The 17,896-nt window shown below is 42.1% G+C and overlaps 11 non-coding genes across 11 annotated transcripts; all 11 read right to left on the minus strand.

The window, feature by feature from the left end:
* Positions 1-1,374: 1,374 nt before the first annotated feature.
* On the minus strand, positions 1,375-1,538 carry LOC135521461 (U1 spliceosomal RNA). Its single transcript, XR_010452594.1, has one exon. It is a non-coding gene; the product is annotated as a U1 spliceosomal RNA (small nuclear RNA).
* Positions 1,539-2,978: 1,440 nt separating this feature from the next.
* On the minus strand, positions 2,979-3,142 carry LOC135521396 (U1 spliceosomal RNA). The gene has a single exon (XR_010452537.1). It is a non-coding gene; the product is annotated as a U1 spliceosomal RNA (small nuclear RNA).
* Positions 3,143-4,658: 1,516 nt separating this feature from the next.
* LOC135521397 (U1 spliceosomal RNA) lies at positions 4,659-4,822 on the minus strand. The gene has a single exon (XR_010452538.1). It is a non-coding gene; the product is annotated as a U1 spliceosomal RNA (small nuclear RNA).
* Positions 4,823-6,205: 1,383 nt separating this feature from the next.
* LOC135521398 (U1 spliceosomal RNA) lies at positions 6,206-6,369 on the minus strand. The gene has a single exon (XR_010452539.1). It is a non-coding gene; the product is annotated as a U1 spliceosomal RNA (small nuclear RNA).
* A 1,429-nt stretch (positions 6,370-7,798) lies between these two features.
* LOC135521400 (U1 spliceosomal RNA) lies at positions 7,799-7,962 on the minus strand. Its single transcript, XR_010452540.1, has one exon. It is a non-coding gene; the product is annotated as a U1 spliceosomal RNA (small nuclear RNA).
* Positions 7,963-9,466: 1,504 nt separating this feature from the next.
* Positions 9,467-9,629, minus strand: LOC135521419 (U1 spliceosomal RNA). Its single transcript, XR_010452559.1, has one exon. It is a non-coding gene; the product is annotated as a U1 spliceosomal RNA (small nuclear RNA).
* Positions 9,630-11,021: 1,392 nt separating this feature from the next.
* Positions 11,022-11,185, minus strand: LOC135521401 (U1 spliceosomal RNA). The gene has a single exon (XR_010452541.1). It is a non-coding gene; the product is annotated as a U1 spliceosomal RNA (small nuclear RNA).
* A 1,499-nt stretch (positions 11,186-12,684) lies between these two features.
* On the minus strand, positions 12,685-12,848 carry LOC135521402 (U1 spliceosomal RNA). Its single transcript, XR_010452542.1, has one exon. It is a non-coding gene; the product is annotated as a U1 spliceosomal RNA (small nuclear RNA).
* A 1,435-nt stretch (positions 12,849-14,283) lies between these two features.
* On the minus strand, positions 14,284-14,446 carry LOC135521417 (U1 spliceosomal RNA). The gene has a single exon (XR_010452557.1). It is a non-coding gene; the product is annotated as a U1 spliceosomal RNA (small nuclear RNA).
* Positions 14,447-15,824: 1,378 nt separating this feature from the next.
* LOC135521403 (U1 spliceosomal RNA) lies at positions 15,825-15,988 on the minus strand. Its single transcript, XR_010452543.1, has one exon. It is a non-coding gene; the product is annotated as a U1 spliceosomal RNA (small nuclear RNA).
* A 1,519-nt stretch (positions 15,989-17,507) lies between these two features.
* Positions 17,508-17,671, minus strand: LOC135521404 (U1 spliceosomal RNA). The gene has a single exon (XR_010452544.1). It is a non-coding gene; the product is annotated as a U1 spliceosomal RNA (small nuclear RNA).
* Positions 17,672-17,896: the final 225 nt, after the last annotated feature.

The raw sequence follows: 17,896 nt of genomic DNA on the forward strand, positions 1-17,896 counted from the left end.
GTAGTTTATTTTGTTTACTAGACTATATCAGTGAAGCACGAGATTCCCATCATGCAACACTGTAGTCACTCAAAAAAAAAATCTCCAATGACTTTTTAATATCTTAACCTGTCTGATATCACAAATGTATGCAATGTGACGAAATACAATCACATTCAGACACACACACATACACACACACACAGACAAATGCACACACACACACACAGACAAATGCATGAAACCAATTGATTTATTATCGATAACATCTCACATTCTCTTGAGCTTTTGATTTACTCCGTAAAAGAAGGGTTCTAATTCCACCATGGAAAACACAGGGCCATCAGACATCAGTCCAGTTCCACTCCTCACCAGCATTATTTCCTTTGATCATTTGAACAGGGCGAAGGAGTACCAAGCACACACAAGCTGCATTCAGTAACGATGTTCTTATTTGTCTCATAAATCAAAGGCTCCCTGACAGCACAAGGAACTTTGATCGTAATAAATTCAGCATCAAATGCTTACTACAAAGCAGTGTTGCTGATGAAATAATGCAAGAGCACACCCCAGTGGACAAAAAGCTTGCAGCATCTGGTATTCCCAGGCAGTCTCCCATCCAAGTACTAACCAGGCCCGATCATGCTTAGCTTCCGAGATCAGGCCTGTTCAGGTTGGTATGGCCGTAAGCAAAGGAAAAAGTCTTGGTACGCCATTTAAAGTCAAAGTGAGTCTGATAAACAGACATTGCATTTTCACCAATTAGACAAGCAGCTTGAACTTTGGGTCACTCAAAAAGTGGAAGAAATTACATATGCTGTAGCCATCACTTTTTAGCACAGATAGTTGGATGAAATACAAACAAACCTTGCTAACATTTCAAAGCGAGGGCACATATTTCAGCCTTGCCAGTGAGAAAAAACGGACAAATACAATGACTCCTGACAAATACATCATGAGCAACAGTTTCCCATGCAGCTATCCTACTAGCCAGAATAAATACACAAAAGCTCTGAATGTTGAAATCCTAGTGCATTGTTCTGTGCCGAGGAGGACTAGTGCATGAATGGACAATTTCATATTGGAAGCGCAATGGGGCTGCATTTCGCAACATGATGTTTCCACAAAATGCCAACAATGTTTGGCTCCAGCAAATTGTTTCAAGTCATTTCAGCACAGATTGGTCACAACATGATGTTTCCACAAAATGCCAACAATGTTTGGCTCCAGACAAATGTTTCCAACTTGGGGATTGATTGGTTTCCACAATGTTTGTCCAGACTCTTTCAAAATGTGACTTTCAAAAGTGACTTCAAAGATCTTCATGGTCAGTTGACTCAAGTCTTCTCTCAAGCCTGCCGCCAAGCAGCAGTTTTATCATTAAACAAGACATATCAGGGGAGAGCGCGAACGCAGTCCCCCACTACCATAAATTATGCAATCGAGATTTCCACATTTGGGAAATTCGCAGGGGTCAGCACAGCCGGAGTGCAATGGCTGAGCCTCGCCCTGGGTGAACTGCCTTCTTGATCACAGTATCTCCCTTGCCAGGTAAGTATGACTTGAATACATCAGTAAGTATGACTTGAATACAGAGGGCAACTCTCTCCAGTGCCAACCTTTTCGGCTGACGGTAACCACTTTGTGTTCTGATAATATCACATCACATCGACCTGCGTTAAATGCCGTTTAGGAATGAACTTGCAGACAGAGTGGTGAAAAAGTAGTTTATTTTGTTTACTAGACTATATCAGTGAAGCACGAGATTCCCATCATGCAACACTGTAGAAAAAAAAATCTCCAATGACTTTTTAATATCTTAACCTGTCTGATATCACAAATGTATGCAATGTGACGAAATACAATCACATTCAGACACACACACATACACACACACACAGACAAATGCATGAAACCAATTGATTTATTATCGATAACATCTCACATTCTCTTGAGCTTTTGATTTACTCCGTAAAAGAAGGGTTCTAATTCCACCATGGAAAACACAGGGCCATCAGACATCAGTCCAGTTCCACTCCTCACCAGCATTATTTCCTTTGATCATTTGAACAGGGCGAAGGAGTACCAAGCACACCAAGCTGCATTCAGTAACGATGTTCTTATTTGTCTCATAAATCAAAGGCTCCCTGACAGCACAAGGAACTTTGATCGTAATAAATTCAGCATCAAATGCTTACTACAAAGCAGTGTTGCTGATGAAATAATGCAAGAGCACACCCCAGTGGACAAAAAGCTTGCAGCATCTGGTATTCCCAGGCAGTCTCCCATCCAAGTACTAACCAGGCCCGATCATGCTTAGCTTCCGAGATCAGGCCTGTTCAGGTTGGTATGGCCGTAAGCAAAGGAAAAGTCTTGGTACGCCATTTAAAGTCAAAGTGAGTCTGATAAACAGACATTGCATTTTCACCAATTAGACAAGCAGCTTGAACTTTGGGTCACTCAAAAAGTGGAAGAAATTACATATGCTGTAGCCATCACTTTTTAGCACAGATAGTTGGATGAAATACAAACAAACCTTGCTAACATTTCAAAGCGAGGGCACATATTTCAGCCTTGCCAGTGAGAAAAAACGGACAAATACAATGACTCCTGACAAATACATCATGAGCAACAGTTTCCCATGCAGCTATCCTACTAGCCAGAATAAATACACAAAAGCTCTGAATGTTGAAATCCTAGTGCATTGTTCTGTGCCGAGGAGGACTAGTGCATGAATGGACAATTTCATATTGGAAGCGCAATGGGGCTGCATTTCGCAACATGATGTTTCCACAAAATGCCAACAATGTTTGGCTCCAGACAAATGTTTCCAACTTTCGATTGGTCCACAATGTCTCTTTCAAAAGTGACTTCAAAGATCTTCATAAGCCTGGTCAGACTCAAGTCTTTTGACAAAGATCTTCATAACCCGGTCAGTTGACTCAAGTCTTCCTCCAGCCTGCCGCCAAGCAGCAGTTTTATCATTAAACAAGACATATCAGGGGAGAGCGCGAACGCAGTCCCCCACTACCATAAATTATGCAATCGAGATTTCCACATTTGGGAAATTCGCAGGGGTCAGCACAGCCGGAGTGCAATGGCTGAGCCTCGCCCTGGGTGAACTGCCTTCTTGATCACAGTATCTCCCTTGCCAGGTAAGTATGACTTGAATACATCAGTGGAGGGCAACTCTCTCCAGTGCCAACCATTTTCGGCTGACGGTAACCACTTTGTGTTCTGATAATATCACATCACATCGACCTGCGTTAAATGCCGTTTAGGAATGAACTTGCAGACAGAGTGGTGAAAAAGTAGTTTATTTTGTTTACTAGACTATATCAGTGAAGCACGAGATTCCCATCATGCAACACTGTAGAAAAAAAAATCTCCAATGACTTTTTAATATCTTAACCTGTCTGATATCACAAATGTATGCAATGTGACGAAATACAATCACATTCAGACACACACACATACACACACACACAGACAAATGCATGAAACCAATTGATTTATTATCGATAACATCTCACATTCTCTTGAGCTTTTGATTTACTCCGTAAAAGAAGGGTTCTAATTCCACCATGGAAAACACAGGGCCATCAGACATCAGTCCAGTTCCACTCCTCACCAGCATTATTTCCTTTGATCATTTGAACAGGGCGAAGGAGTACCAAGCACACACAAGCTGCATTCAGTAACGATGTTCTTATTTGTCTCATAAATCAAAGGCTCCCTGACAGCACAAGGAACTTTGATCGTAATAAATTCAGCATCAAATGCTTACTACAAAGCAGTGTTGCTGATGAAATAATGCAAGAGCACACCCCAGTGGACAAAAAGCTTGCAGCATCTGGTATTCCCAGGCAGTCTCCCATCCAAGTACTAACCAGGCCCGATCATGCTTAGCTTCCGAGATCAGGCCTGTTCAGGTTGGTATGGCCGTAAGCAAAGGAAAAAGTCTTGGTACGCCATTTAAAGTCAAAGTGAGTCTGATAAACAGACATTGCATTTTCACCAATTAGACAAGCAGCTTGAACTTTGGGTCACTCAAAAAGTGGAAGAAATTACATATGCTGTAGCCATCACTTTTTAGCACAGATAGTTGGATGAAATACAAACAAACCTTGCTAACATTTCAAAGCGAGGGCACATATTTCAGCCTTGCCAGTGAGAAAAAACGGACAAATACAATGACTCCTGACAAATACATCATGAGCAACAGTTTCCCATGCAGCTATCCTACTAGCCAGAATAAATACACAAAAGCTCTGAATGTTGAAATCCTAGTGCATTGTTCTGTGCCGAGGAGGACTAGTGCATGAATGGACAATTTCATATTGGAAGCGCAATGGGGCTGCATTTCGCAACATGATGTTTCCACAAAATGCCAACAATGTTTGGCTCCAGACAAATGTTTCCAACTTTCGATTGGTCCACAAATGTTTGTCAACAATGTTTGGCTCCACAAATGTTTCACAAAAGTGACTCGGGCACATTTCAAAGATGTTTCAAAATGCCAACAATGTTTGGCTCCAGACAAATGTTTCCAACTTTCGATTGGTCCACAATGTCTCTTTCAAAAGTGACTTCAAAGATCTTCATAAGCCTGGTCAGTTGACTCAAGTCTTCCTCAAGCCTGCCGCCAAGCAGCAGTTTTATCATTAAACAAGACATATCAGGGGAGAGCGCGAACGCAGTCCCCCACTACCATAAATTATGCAATCGAGATTTCCACATTTGGGAAATTCGCAGGGGTCAGCACAGCCGGAGTGCAATGGCTGAGCCTCGCCCTGGGTGAACTGCCTTCTTGATCACAGTATCTCCCTTGCCAGGTAAGTATGACTTGAATACATCAGTGGAGGGCAACTCTCTCCAGTGCCAATTTTCGGCTGACGGTAACCACTTTGTGTTCTGATAATATCACATCACATCGACCTGCGTTAAATGCCGTTTAGGAATGAACTTGCAGACAGAGTGGTGAAAAAGTAGTTTATTTTGTTTACTAGACTATATCAGTGAAGCACGAGATTCCCATCATGCAACACTGTAGAAAAAAAATCTCCAATGACTTTTTAATATCTTAACCTGTCTGATATCACAAATGTATGCAATGTGACGAAATACAATCACATTCAGACACACACACACACACACACACACAGACAAATGCATGAAACCAATTGATTTATTATCGATAACATCTCACATTCTCTTGAGCTTTTGATTTACTCCGTAAAAGAAGGGTTCTAATTCCACCATGGAAAACACAGGGCCATCAGACATCAGTCCAGTTCCACTCCTCACCAGCATTATTTCCTTTGATCATTTGAACAGGGCGAAGGAGTACCAAGCACACACAAGCTGCATTCAGTAACGATGTTCTTATTTGTCTCATAAATCAAAGGCTCCCTGACAGCACAAGGAACTTTGATCGTAATAAATTCAGCATCAAATGCTTACTACAAAGCAGTGTTGCTGATGAAATAATGCAAGAGCACACCCCAGTGGACAAAAAGCTTGCAGCACCTGGTATTCCCAGGCAGTCTCCCATCCAAGTACTAACCAGGCTTAGCTTCCGAGATCAGATGAGATCGGGCGTGTTCAGGCTGGTATGGCCGTAAGCAAAGGAACAAGTCTTGGTACGCCATTTAAAGTCAAAGTGAGTCTGATAAACAGACATTGCATTTTCACCAATTAGACAAGCAGCTTGAACTTTGGGTCACTCAAAAAGTGGAAGAAATTACATATGCTGTAGCCATCACTTTTTAGCACAGATAGTTGGATGAAATACAAACAAACCTTGCTAACATTTCAAAGCGAGGGCACATATTTCAGCCTTGCCAGTGAGAAAAAACGGACAAATACAATGACTCCTGACAAATACATCATGAGCAACAGTTTCCCATGCAGCTATCCTACTAGCCAGAATAAATACACAAAAGCTCTGAATGTTGAAATCCTAGTGCATTGTTCTGTGCCGAGGAGGACTAGTGCATGAATGGACAATTTCATATTGGAAGCGCAATGGGGCTGCATTTCGCAACATGATGTTTCCACAAAATGCCAACAATGTTTGGCTCCAGACAAATGTTTCCAACTTTCGATTGGTCCACAATGTCTCTTTCAAAAGTGACTTCAAAGATCTTCATAAGCCTGGTCAGTTGACTCAAGTCTTCCTCAAGCCTGCCGCCAAGCAGCAGTTTTATCATTAAACAAGACATATCAGGGGAGAGCGCGAACGCAGTCCCCCACTACCATAAATTATGCAATCGAGATTTCCACATTTGGGAAATTCGCAGGGGTCAGCACAGCCGGAGTGCAATGGCTGAGCCTCGCCCTGGGTGAACTGCCTTCTTGATCACAGTATCTCCCTTGCCAGGTAAGTATGACTTGAATACATCAGTGGAGGGCAACTCTCTCCAGTGCCAACCTTTTCGGCTGACGGTAACCACTTTGTGTTCTGATAATATCACATCACATCGACCTGCGTTAAATGCCGTTTAGGAATGAACTTGCAGACAGAGTGGTGAAAAAGTAGTTTATTTTGTTTACTAGACTATATCAGTGAAGCACGAGATTCCCATCATGCAACACTGTAGAAAAAAAATCTCCAATGACTTTTTAATATCTTAACCTGTCTGATATCACAAATGTATGCAATGTGACGAAATACAATCACATTCAGACACACACACATACACACACACACAGACAAATGCATGAAACCAATTGATTTATTATCGATAACATCTCACATTCTCTTGAGCTTTTGATTTACTCCGTAAAAGAAGGGTTCTAATTCCACCATGGAAAACACAGGGCCATCAGACATCAGTCCAGTTCCACTCCTCACCAGCATTATTTCCTTTGATCATTTGAACAGGGCGAAGGAGTACCAAGCACACACAAGCTGCATTCAGTAACGATGTTCTTATTTGTCTCATAAATCAAAGGCTCCCTGACAGCACAAGGAACTTTGATCGTAATAAATTCAGCATCAAATGCTTACTACAAAGCAGTGTTGCTGATGAAATAATGCAAGAGCACACCCCAGTGGACAAAAAGCTTGCAGCATCTGGTATTCCCAGGCAGTCTCCCATCCAAGTACTAACCAGGCCCGATCATGCTTAGCTTCCGAGATCAGGCCTGTTCAGGTTGGTATGGCCGTAAGCAAAGGAAAAAGTCTTGGTACGCCATTTAAAGTCAAAGTGAGTCTGATAAACAGACATTGCATTTTCACCAATTAGACAAGCAGCTTGAACTTTGGGTCACTCAAAAAGTGGAAGAAATTACATATGCTGTAGCCATCACTTTTTAGCACAGATAGTTGGATGAAATACAAACAAACCTTGCTAACATTTCAAAGCGAGGGCACATATTTCAGCCTTGCCAGTGAGAAAAAACGGACAAATACAATGACTCCTGACAAATACATCATGAGCAACAGTTTCCCATGCAGCTATCCTACTAGCCAGAATAAATACACAAAAGCTCTGAATGTTGAAATCCTAGTGCATTGTTCTGTGCCGAGGAGGACTAGTGCATGAATGGACAATTTCATATTGGAAGCGCAATGGGGCTGCATTTAAAGCAACATGATGTTTCCACATGTTTGGCTCCACATGACTTTGTTTCCACAAAATGCCAACAATGTTTGGCTCCAGACAAATGTTTCCAACTTTCGATTGGTCCACAATGTCTCTTTCAAAAGTGACTTCAAAGATGACTTCAAAGATCTTCATAAAGCTGGTCAGTTGACTCAAGTCTTCCTCAAGCCTGCCGCCAAGCAGCAGTTTTATCATTAAACAAGACACATCAGGGGAGAGCGCGAACGCAGTCCCCCACTACCATAAATTATGCAATCGAGATTTCCACATTTGGGAAATTCGCAGGGGTCAGCACAGCCGGAGTGCAATGGCTGAGCCTCGCCCTGGGTGAACTGCCTTCTTGATCACAGTATCTCCCTTGCCAGGTAAGTATGACTTGAATACATCAGTGGAGGGCAACTCTCTCCAGTGCCAACATTTTCGGCTGACGGTAACCACTTTGTGTTCTGATAATATCACATCACATCGACCTGCGTTAAATGCCGTTTAGGAATGAACTTGCAGACAGAGTGGTGAAAAAGTAGTTTATTTTGTTTACTAGACTATATCAGTGAAGCACGAGATTCCCATCATGCAACACTGTAGAAAAAAAATCTCCAATGACTTTTTAATATCTTAACCTGTCTGATATCACAAATGTATGCAATGTGACGAAATACAATCACATTCAGACACACACACATACACACACACAGACAAATGCATGAAACCAATTGATTTATTATCGATAACATCTCACATTCTCTTGAGCTTTTGATTTACTCCGTAAAAGAAGGGTTCTAATTCCACCATGGAAAACACAGGGCCATCAGACATCAGTCCAGTTCCACTCCTCACCAGCATTATTTCCTTTGATCATTTGAACAGGGCGAAGGAGTACCAAGCACACACAAGCTGCATTCAGTAACGATGTTCTTATTTGTCTCATAAATCAAAGGCTCCCTGACAGCACAAGGAACTTTGATCGTAATAAATTCAGCATCAAATGCTTACTACAAAGCAGTGTTGCTGATGAAATAATGCAAGAGCACACCCCAGTGGACAAAAAGCTTGCAGCATCTGGTATTCCCAGGCAGTCTCCCATCCAAGTACTAACCAGGCCCGATCATGATTAGCTTCCGAGATCAGGCCTGTCAGGTTGGTATGGCCGTAAGCAAAGGAAAAAGTCTTGGTACGCCATTTAAAGTCAAAGTGAGTCTGATAAACAGACATTGCATTTTCACCAATTAGACAAGCAGCTTGAACTTTGGGTCACTCAAAAAGTGGAAGAAATTACATATGCTGTAGCCATCACTTTTTAGCACAGATAGTTGGATGAAATACAAACAAACCTTGCTAACATTTCAAAGCGAGGGCACATATTTCAGCCTTGCCAGTGAGAAAAAACGGACAAATACAATGACTCCTGACAAATACATCATGAGCAACAGTTTCCCATGCAGCTATCCTACTAGCCAGAATAAATACACAAAAGCTCTGAATGTTGAAATCCTAGTGCATTGTTCTGTGCCGAGGAGGACTAGTGCATGAATGGACAATTTCATATTGGAAGCGCAATGGGGCTGCATTTCGCAACATGATGTTTCCACAAAATGCCAACAATGTTTGGCTCCAGACAAATGTTTCCAAAAGTTTTCAACATCTTTTTCAAAAGTGCCAACAATTCAAAGACAAATGGTTTCCACATTGGTTGGCAACATGATGTTTCCACAAAATGCCAACAATGTTTGGCTCCAGACAAATGTTTCCAGCCTTTCGATTGGTCCACAATGTCTCTTTCAAAAGTGACTTCAAAGATCTTCATAAGCCTGGTCAGTTGACTCAAGTCTTCCTCAAGCCTGCCGCCAAGCAGCAGTTTATCATTAAACAAGACATATCAGGGGAGAGCCGAACGCAGTCCCCCACCATCATAAATTATGCAATCGAGATTTCCACATTTGGGAAATTCGCAGGGGTCAGCACAGCCGGAGTGCAATGGCTGAGCCTCGCCCTGGGTGAACTGCCTTCTTGATCACAGTATCTCCCTTGCCAGGTAAGTATGACTTGAATACATCAGTGGAGGGCAACTCTCTCCAGTGCCAAATTTTCGGCTGACGGTAACCACTTTGTGTTCTGATAATATCACATCACATCGACCTGCGTTAAATGCCGTTTAGGAATGAACTTGCAGACAGAGTGGTGAAAAAGTAGTTTATTTTGTTTACTAGACTATATCAGTGAAGCACGAGATTCCCATCATGCAACACTGTAGAAAAAAAATCTCCAATGACTTTTTAATATCTTAACCTGTCTGATATCACAAATGTATGCAATGTGACGAAATACAATCACATTCAGACACACACACATACACACACACACAGACAAATGCATGAAACCAATTGATTTATTATCGATAACATCTCACATTCTCTTGAGCTTTTGATTTACTCCGTAAAAGAAGGGTTCTAATTCCACCATGGAAAACACAGGGCCATCAGACATCAGTCCAGTTCCACTCCTCACCAGCATTATTTCCTTTGATCATTTGAACAGGGCGAAGGAGTACCAAGCACACACAAGCTGCATTCAGTAACGATGTTCTTATTTGTCTCATAAATCAAAGGCTCCCTGACAGCACAAGGAACTTTGATCGTAATAAATTCAGCATCAAATGCTTACTACAAAGCAGTGTTGCTGATGAAATAATGCAAGAGCACACCCCAGTGGACAAAAAGCTTGCAGCATCTGGTATTCCCAGGCAGTCTCCCATCCAAGTACTAACCAGGCCCGATCATGCTTAGCTTCCGAGATCAGGCCTGTTCAGGTTGGTATGGCCGTAAGCAAAGGAAAAAGTCTTGGTACGCCATTTAAAGTCAAAGTGAGTCTGATAAACAGACATTGCATTTTCACCAATTAGACAAGCAGCTTGAACTTTGGGTCACTCAAAAAGTGGAAGAAATTACATATGCTGTAGCCATCACTTTTTAGCACAGATAGTTGGATGAAATACAAACAAACCTTGCTAACATTTCAAAGCGAGGGCACATATTTCAGCCTTGCCAGTGAGAAAAAAACGGACAAATACAATGACTCCTGACAAATACATCATGAGCAACAGTTTCCCATGCAGCTATCCTACTAGCCAGAATAAATACACAAAAGCTCTGAATGTTGAAATCCTAGTGCATTGTTCTGTGCCGAGGAGGACTAGTGCATGAATGGACAATTTCATATTGGAAGCGCAATGGGGCTGCATTTCGCAACATGATGTTTCCACAAAATGCCAACAATGTTTGGCTCCAGACAAATGTTTCCAACTTTCGATTGGTCCACAATGTCTCTTTCAAAAGTGACTTCAAAGATCTTCATAAGCCTGGTCAGTTGACTCAAGTCTTCCTCAAGCCTGCCGCCATGCTTCTTTCAGCAGTTTTATCATTAAACAAGACATATCAGGGGAGAGCGCGAACGCAGTCCCCCACTACCATAAATTATGCAATCGAGATTTCCACATTTGGGAAATTCGCAGGGGTCAGCACAGCCGGAGTGCAATGGCTGAGCCTCGCCCTGGGTGAACTGCCTTCTTGATCACAGTATCTCCCTTGCCAGGTAAGTATGACTTGAATACATCAGTGGAGGGCAACTCTCTCCAGTGCCAACATTTTCGGCTGACGGTAACCACTTTGTGTTCTGATAATATCACATCACATCGACCTGCGTTAAATGCCGTTTAGGAATGAACTTGCAGACAGAGTGGTGAAAAAGTAGTTTATTTTGTTTACTAGACTATATCAGTGAAGCACGAGATTCCCATCATGCAACACTGTAGAAAAAAAAAATCTCCAATGACTTTTTAATATCTTAACCTGTCTGATATCACAAATGTATGCAATGTGACGAAATACAATCACATTCAGACACACACACATACACACACACACAGACAAATGCATGAAACCAATTGATTTATTATCGATAACATCTCACATTCTCTTGAGCTTTTGATTTACTCCGTAAAAGAAGGGTTCTAATTCCACCATGGAAAACACAGGGCCATCAGACATCAGTCCAGTTCCACTCCTCACCAGCATTATTTCCTTTGATCATTTGAACAGGGCGAAGGAGTACCAAGCACACACAAGCTGCATTCAGTAACGATGTTCTTATTTGTCTCATAAATCAAAGGCTCCCTGACAGCACAAGGAACTTTGATCGTAATAAATTCAGCATCAAATGCTTACTACAAAGCAGTGTTGCTGATGAAATAATGCAAGAGCACACCCCAGTGGACAAAAAGCTTGCAGCATCTGGTATTCCCAGGCAGTCTCCCATCCAAGTACTAACCAGGCCCGATCATGCTTAGCTTCCGAGATCAGGCCTGTTCAGGTTGGTATGGCCGTAAGCAAAGAAAAAGTCTTGGTACGCCATTTAAAGTCAAAGTGAGTCTGATAAACAGACATTGCATTTTCACCAATTAGACAAGCAGCTTGAACTTTGGGTCACTCAAAAAGTGGAAGAAATTACATATGCTGTAGCCATCACTTTTTAGCACAGATAGTTGGATGAAATACAAACAAACCTTGCTAACATTTCAAAGCGAGGGCACATATTTCAGCCTTGCCAGTGAGAAAAAACGGACAAATACAATGACTCCTGACAAATACATCATGAGCAACAGTTTCCCATGCAGCTATCCTACTAGCCAGAATAAATACACAAAAGCTCTGAATGTTGAAATCCTAGTGCATTGTTCTGTGCCGAGGAGGACTAGTGCATGAATGGACAATGTCATATTGGAAGCGCAATGGGGCTGCATTTCGCAACATGATGTTTCCACAAAATGCCAACAATGTTTGGCTCCAGACAAATGTTTCCACCTTTCGATTGGTCCACAACATGATGTTTTCAAATGTTTGGTGACAAATGTTTCCAAAAACAACATGATGTTTCCACAAAATGCAGACAATGTTTGGCTCCAAAATGTTTCCAACTTTCGATTGGTCCACAATGTCTCTTTCAAAAGTGACTTCAAAGATCTTCATAAGCCTGGTCAGTTGACTCAAGTCTTCCTCAAGCCTGCCGCCAAGCAGCAGTTTTATCATTAAACAAGACATATCAGGGGAGAGCGCGAACGCAGTCCCCCACTACCATAAATTATGCAATCGAGATTTCCACATTTGGGAAATTCGCAGGGGTCAGCACAGCCGGAGTGCAATGGCTGAGCCTCGCCCTGGGTGAACTGCCTTCTTGATCACAGTATCTCCCTTGCCAGGTAAGTATGACTTGAATACATCAGTGGAGGGCAACTCTCTCCAGTGCCAAAATTTTCGGCTGACGGTAACCACTTTGTGTTCTGATAATATCACATCACATCGACCTGCGTTAAATGCCGTTTAGGAATGAACTTGCAGACAGAGTGGTGAAAAAGTAGTTTATTTTGTTTACTAGACTATATCAGTGAAGCACGAGATTCCCATCATGCAACACTGTAGAAAAAAAATCTCCAATGACTTTTTAATATCTTAACCTGTCTGATATCACAAATGTATGCAATGTGACGAAATACAATCACATTCAGACACACACACATACACACACACACAGACAAATGCATGAAACCAATTGATTTATTATCGATAACATCTCACATTCTCTTGAGCTTTTGATTTACTCCGTAAAAGAAGGGTTCTAATTCCACCATGGAAAACACAGGGCCATCAGACATCAGTCCAGTTCCACTCCTCACCAGCATTATTTCCTTTGATCATTTGAACAGGGCGAAGGAGTACCAAGCACACACAAGCTGCATTCAGTAACGATGTTCTTATTTGTCTCATAAATCAAAGGCTCCCTGACAGCACAAGGAACTTTGATCGTAATAAATTCAGCATCAAATGCTTACTACAAAGCAGTGTTGCTGATGAAATAATGCAAGAGCACACCCCAGTGGACAAAAAGCTTGCAGCATCTGGTATTCCCAGGCAGTCTCCCATCCAAGTACTAACCAGGCCCGATCATGCTTAGCTTCCGAGATCAGGCCTGTTCAGGTTGGTATGGCCGTAAGCAAAGGAAAAAGTCTTGGTACGCCATTTAAAGTCAAAGTGAGTCTGATAAACAGACATTGCATTTTCACCAATTAGACAAGCAGCTTGAACTTTGGGTCACTCAAAAAGTGGAAGAAATTACATATGCTGTAGCCATCACTTTTTAGCACAGATAGTTGGATGAAATACAAACAAACCTTGCTAACATTTCAAAGCGAGGGCACATATTTCAGCCTTGCCAGTGAGAAAAAACGGACAAATACAATGACTCCTGACAAATACATCATGAGCAACAGTTTCCCATGCAGCTATCCTACTAGCCAGAATAAATACACAAAAGCTCTGAATGTTGAAATCCTAGTGCATTGTTCTGTGCCGAGGAGGACTAGTGCATGAATGGACAATTTCATATTGGAAGCGCAATGGGGCTGCATTTCGCAACATGATGTTTCCACAAAATGCCAACAATGTTTGGCTCCAGACAAATGTTTCCACTTTTTCTTGGTCCACAACGATGTTTGGTCCACAATGTTGGATGGCTCCAGACAAATGTTTCTTTCGAAAGTGACTTGGCTCCAAAAAAGATCTTCATAAGATCTTCTGGTCAGTTGACTCAAGTCTTCCTCCAGCCTGCCGCCAAGCAAGCAGTTTTATCATTAAACAAGACATATCAGGGGAGAGGCGAACGCAGTCCCCCACTACCATAAATTATGCAATCGAGATTTCCACATTTGGGAAATTCGCAGGGGTCAGCACAGCCGGAGTGCAATGGCTGAGCCTCGCCCTGGGTGAACTGCCTTCTTGATCACAGTATCTCCCTTGCCAGGTAAGTATGACTTGAATACATCAGTGGAGGGCAACTCTCTCCAGTGCCAACCTTTTCGGCTGACGGTAACCACTTTGTGTTCTGATAATATCACATCACATCGACCTGCGTTAAATGTCGTTTAGGAATGAACTTGCAGACAGAGTGGTGAAAAAGTAGTTTATTTTGTTTACTAGACTATATCAGTGAAGCACGAGATTCCCATCATGCAACACTGTAGAAAAAAAATCTCCAATGACTTTTTAATATCTTAACCTGTCTGATATCACAAATGTATGCAATGTGACGAAATACAATCACATTCAGACACACACACATACACACACACACAGACAAATGCATGAAACCAATTGATTTATTATCGATAACATCTCACATTCTCTTGAGCTTTTGATTTACTCCGTAAAAGAAGGGTTCTAATTCCACCATGGAAAACACAGGGCCATCAGACATCAGTCCAGTTCCACTCCTCACCAGCATTATTTCCTTTGATCATTTGAACAGGGCGAAGGAGTACCAAGCACACACAAGCTGCATTCAGTAACGATGTTCTTATTTGTCTCATAAATCAAAGGCTCCCTGACAGCACAAGGAACTTTGATCGTAATAAATTCAGCATCAAATGCTTACTACAAAGCAGTGTTGCTGATGAAATAATGCAAGAGCACACCCCAGTGGACAAAAAGCTTGCAGCATCTGGTATTCCCAGGCAGTCTCCCATCCAAGTACTAACCAGGCCCGATCATGCTTAGCTTCCGAGATCAGGCCTGTTCAGGTTGGTATGGCCGTAAGCAAAGGAAAAAGTCTTGGTACGCCATTTAAAGTCAAAGTGAGTCTGATAAACAGACATTGCATTTTCACCAATTAGACAAGCAGCTTGAACTTTGGGTCACTCAAAAAGTGGAAGAAATTACATATGCTGTAGCCATCACTTTTTAGCACAGATGGTTGGATGAAATACAAACAAACCTTGCTAACATTTCAAAGCGAGGGCACATATTTCAGCCTTGCCAGTGAGTAACAAATACAATGACTCCTGACAAATACATCATGAGCAACAGTTTCCCATGCAGCTATCCTACTAGCCAGAATAAATACACAAAAGCTCTGAATGTTGAAATCCTAGTGCATTGTTCTGTGCCGAGGAGGACTAGTGCATGAATGGACAATTTCATATTGGAAGCGCAATGGGGCTGCATTTCGCAACATGATGTTTCCACAAAATGCCAACAATGTTTGGCTCCAGACAAATGTTTCCAACTTTCGATTGGTCCACAATGTCTCTTTCAAAAGTGACTTCAAAGATCTTCATAAAGCTGGTCAGTTGACTCAAGTCTTCCTCAAGCCTGCCGCCAAGCAGCAGTTTTATCATTAAACAAGACACATCAGGGGAGAGCGCGAACGCAGTCCCCCACTACCATAAATTATGCAATCGAGATTTCCACATTTGGGAAATTCGCAGGGGTCAGCACAGCCGGAGTGCAATGGCTGAGCCTCGCCCTGGGTGAACTGCCTTCTTGATCACAGTATCTCCCTTGCCAGGTAAGTATGACTTGAATACATCAGTGGAGGGCAACTCTCTCCAGTGCCAACATTTTCGGCTGACGGTAACCACTTTGTGTTCTGATAATATCACATCACATCGACCTGCGTTAAATGCCGTTTAGGAATGAACTTGCAGACAGAGTGGTGAAAAAGTAGTTTATTTTGTTTACTAGACTATATCAGTGAAGCACGAGATTCCCATCATGCAACACTGTAGAAAAAAAATCTCCAATGACTTTTTAATATCTTAACCTGTCTGATATCACAAATGTATGCAATGTGACGAAATACAATCACATTCAGACACACACACATACACACACACACAGACAAATGCATGAAACCAATTGATTTATTATCGATAACATCTCACATTCTCTTGAGCTTTTGATTTACTCCGTAAAAGAAGGGTTCTAATTCCACCATGGAAAACACAGGGCCATCAGACATCAGTCCAGTTCCACTCCTCACCAGCATTATTTCCTTTGATCATTTGAACAGGGCGAAGGAGTACCAAGCACACACAAGCTGCATTCAGTAACGATGTTCTTATTTGTCTCATAAATCAAAGGCTCCCTGACAGCACAAGGAACTTTGATCGTAATAAATTCAGCATCAAATGCTTACTACAAAGCAGTGTTGCTGATGAAATAATGCAAGAGCACACCCCAGTGGACAAAAAGCTTGCAGCATCTGGTATTCCCAGGCAGTCTCCCATCCAAGTACTAACCAGGCCCGATCATGCTTAGCTTCCGAGATCAGGCCTGTTCAGGTTCAGGCCTGGTATGGCCGTAAGCAAAGGAAAAAGTCTTGGTACGCCATTTAAAGTCAAAGTGAGTCTGATAAACAGACATTGCATTTTCACCAATTAGACAAGCAGCTTGAACTTTGGGTCACTCAAAAAGTGGAAGAAATTACATATGCTGTAGCCATCACTTTTTAGCACAGATAGTTGGATGAAATACAAACAAACCTTGCTAACATTTCAAAGCGAGGGCACATATTTCAGCCTTGCCAGTGAGAAAAAACGGACAAATACAATGACTCCTGACAAATACATCATGAGCAACAGTTTCCCATGCAGCTATCCTACGAGCCAGGATAAATACACAAAAGCTCTGAATGTTGTAATCCTAGTGCATTGTTCTGTGCCGAGGAGGGACTAGTGCATGAATGGACAATTTCATATTGGAAGCGCAATGGGGCTGCATTTCGCAACATGATGTTTCCACAAAATGCCAACAATGTTTGGCTCCAGACAAATGTTTCCACCTTTCGATTGGTCCACAACATGATGTTTCCACAAAATGCCAACAATGTTTGGCTCCAGACAAATGTTTCTTTCATTGGTCCACAACATGATGTTTCCACAAAATGCCAACAATGTTTGGCTCCAGATGTTTCTTTGGATTGGTCCACAATGTCTCTTTCCTGACTTCAAAGATCTTCATAAACCTGGTCAGTTGACTCAAGTCTTCCTCAAGCCTGCCGCCAAGCAACAGTTTATCATTAAACAAGACATATCAGGGGAGAGCGCGAACGCAGTCCCCCACTACCATAAATTATGCAATCGAGATTTCCACATTTGGGAAATTCGCAGGGGTCAGCACAGCCGGAGTGCAATGGCTGAGCCTCGCCCTGGGTGAACTGCCTTCTTGATCACAGTATCTCCCTTGCCAGGTAAGTATGACTTGAATACATCAGTGGAGGGCAACTCTCTCCAGTGCCAACATTTTCGGCTGACGGTAACCACTTTGTGTTCTGATAATATCACATCACATCGACCTGCGTTAAATGCCGTTTAGGAATGAACTTGCAGACAGAGTGGTGAAAAAGTAGTTTATTTTGTTTACTAGACTATATCAGTGAAGCACGAGATTCCCATCATGCAACACTGTAGAAAAAAATCTCCA

The sequence above is a fragment of the Oncorhynchus masou genome, chromosome 29 (genome assembly GCF_036934945.1).
Source record: "Oncorhynchus masou masou isolate Uvic2021 chromosome 29, UVic_Omas_1.1, whole genome shotgun sequence".
Taxonomy (NCBI): domain Eukaryota; kingdom Metazoa; phylum Chordata; class Actinopteri; order Salmoniformes; family Salmonidae; genus Oncorhynchus; species Oncorhynchus masou.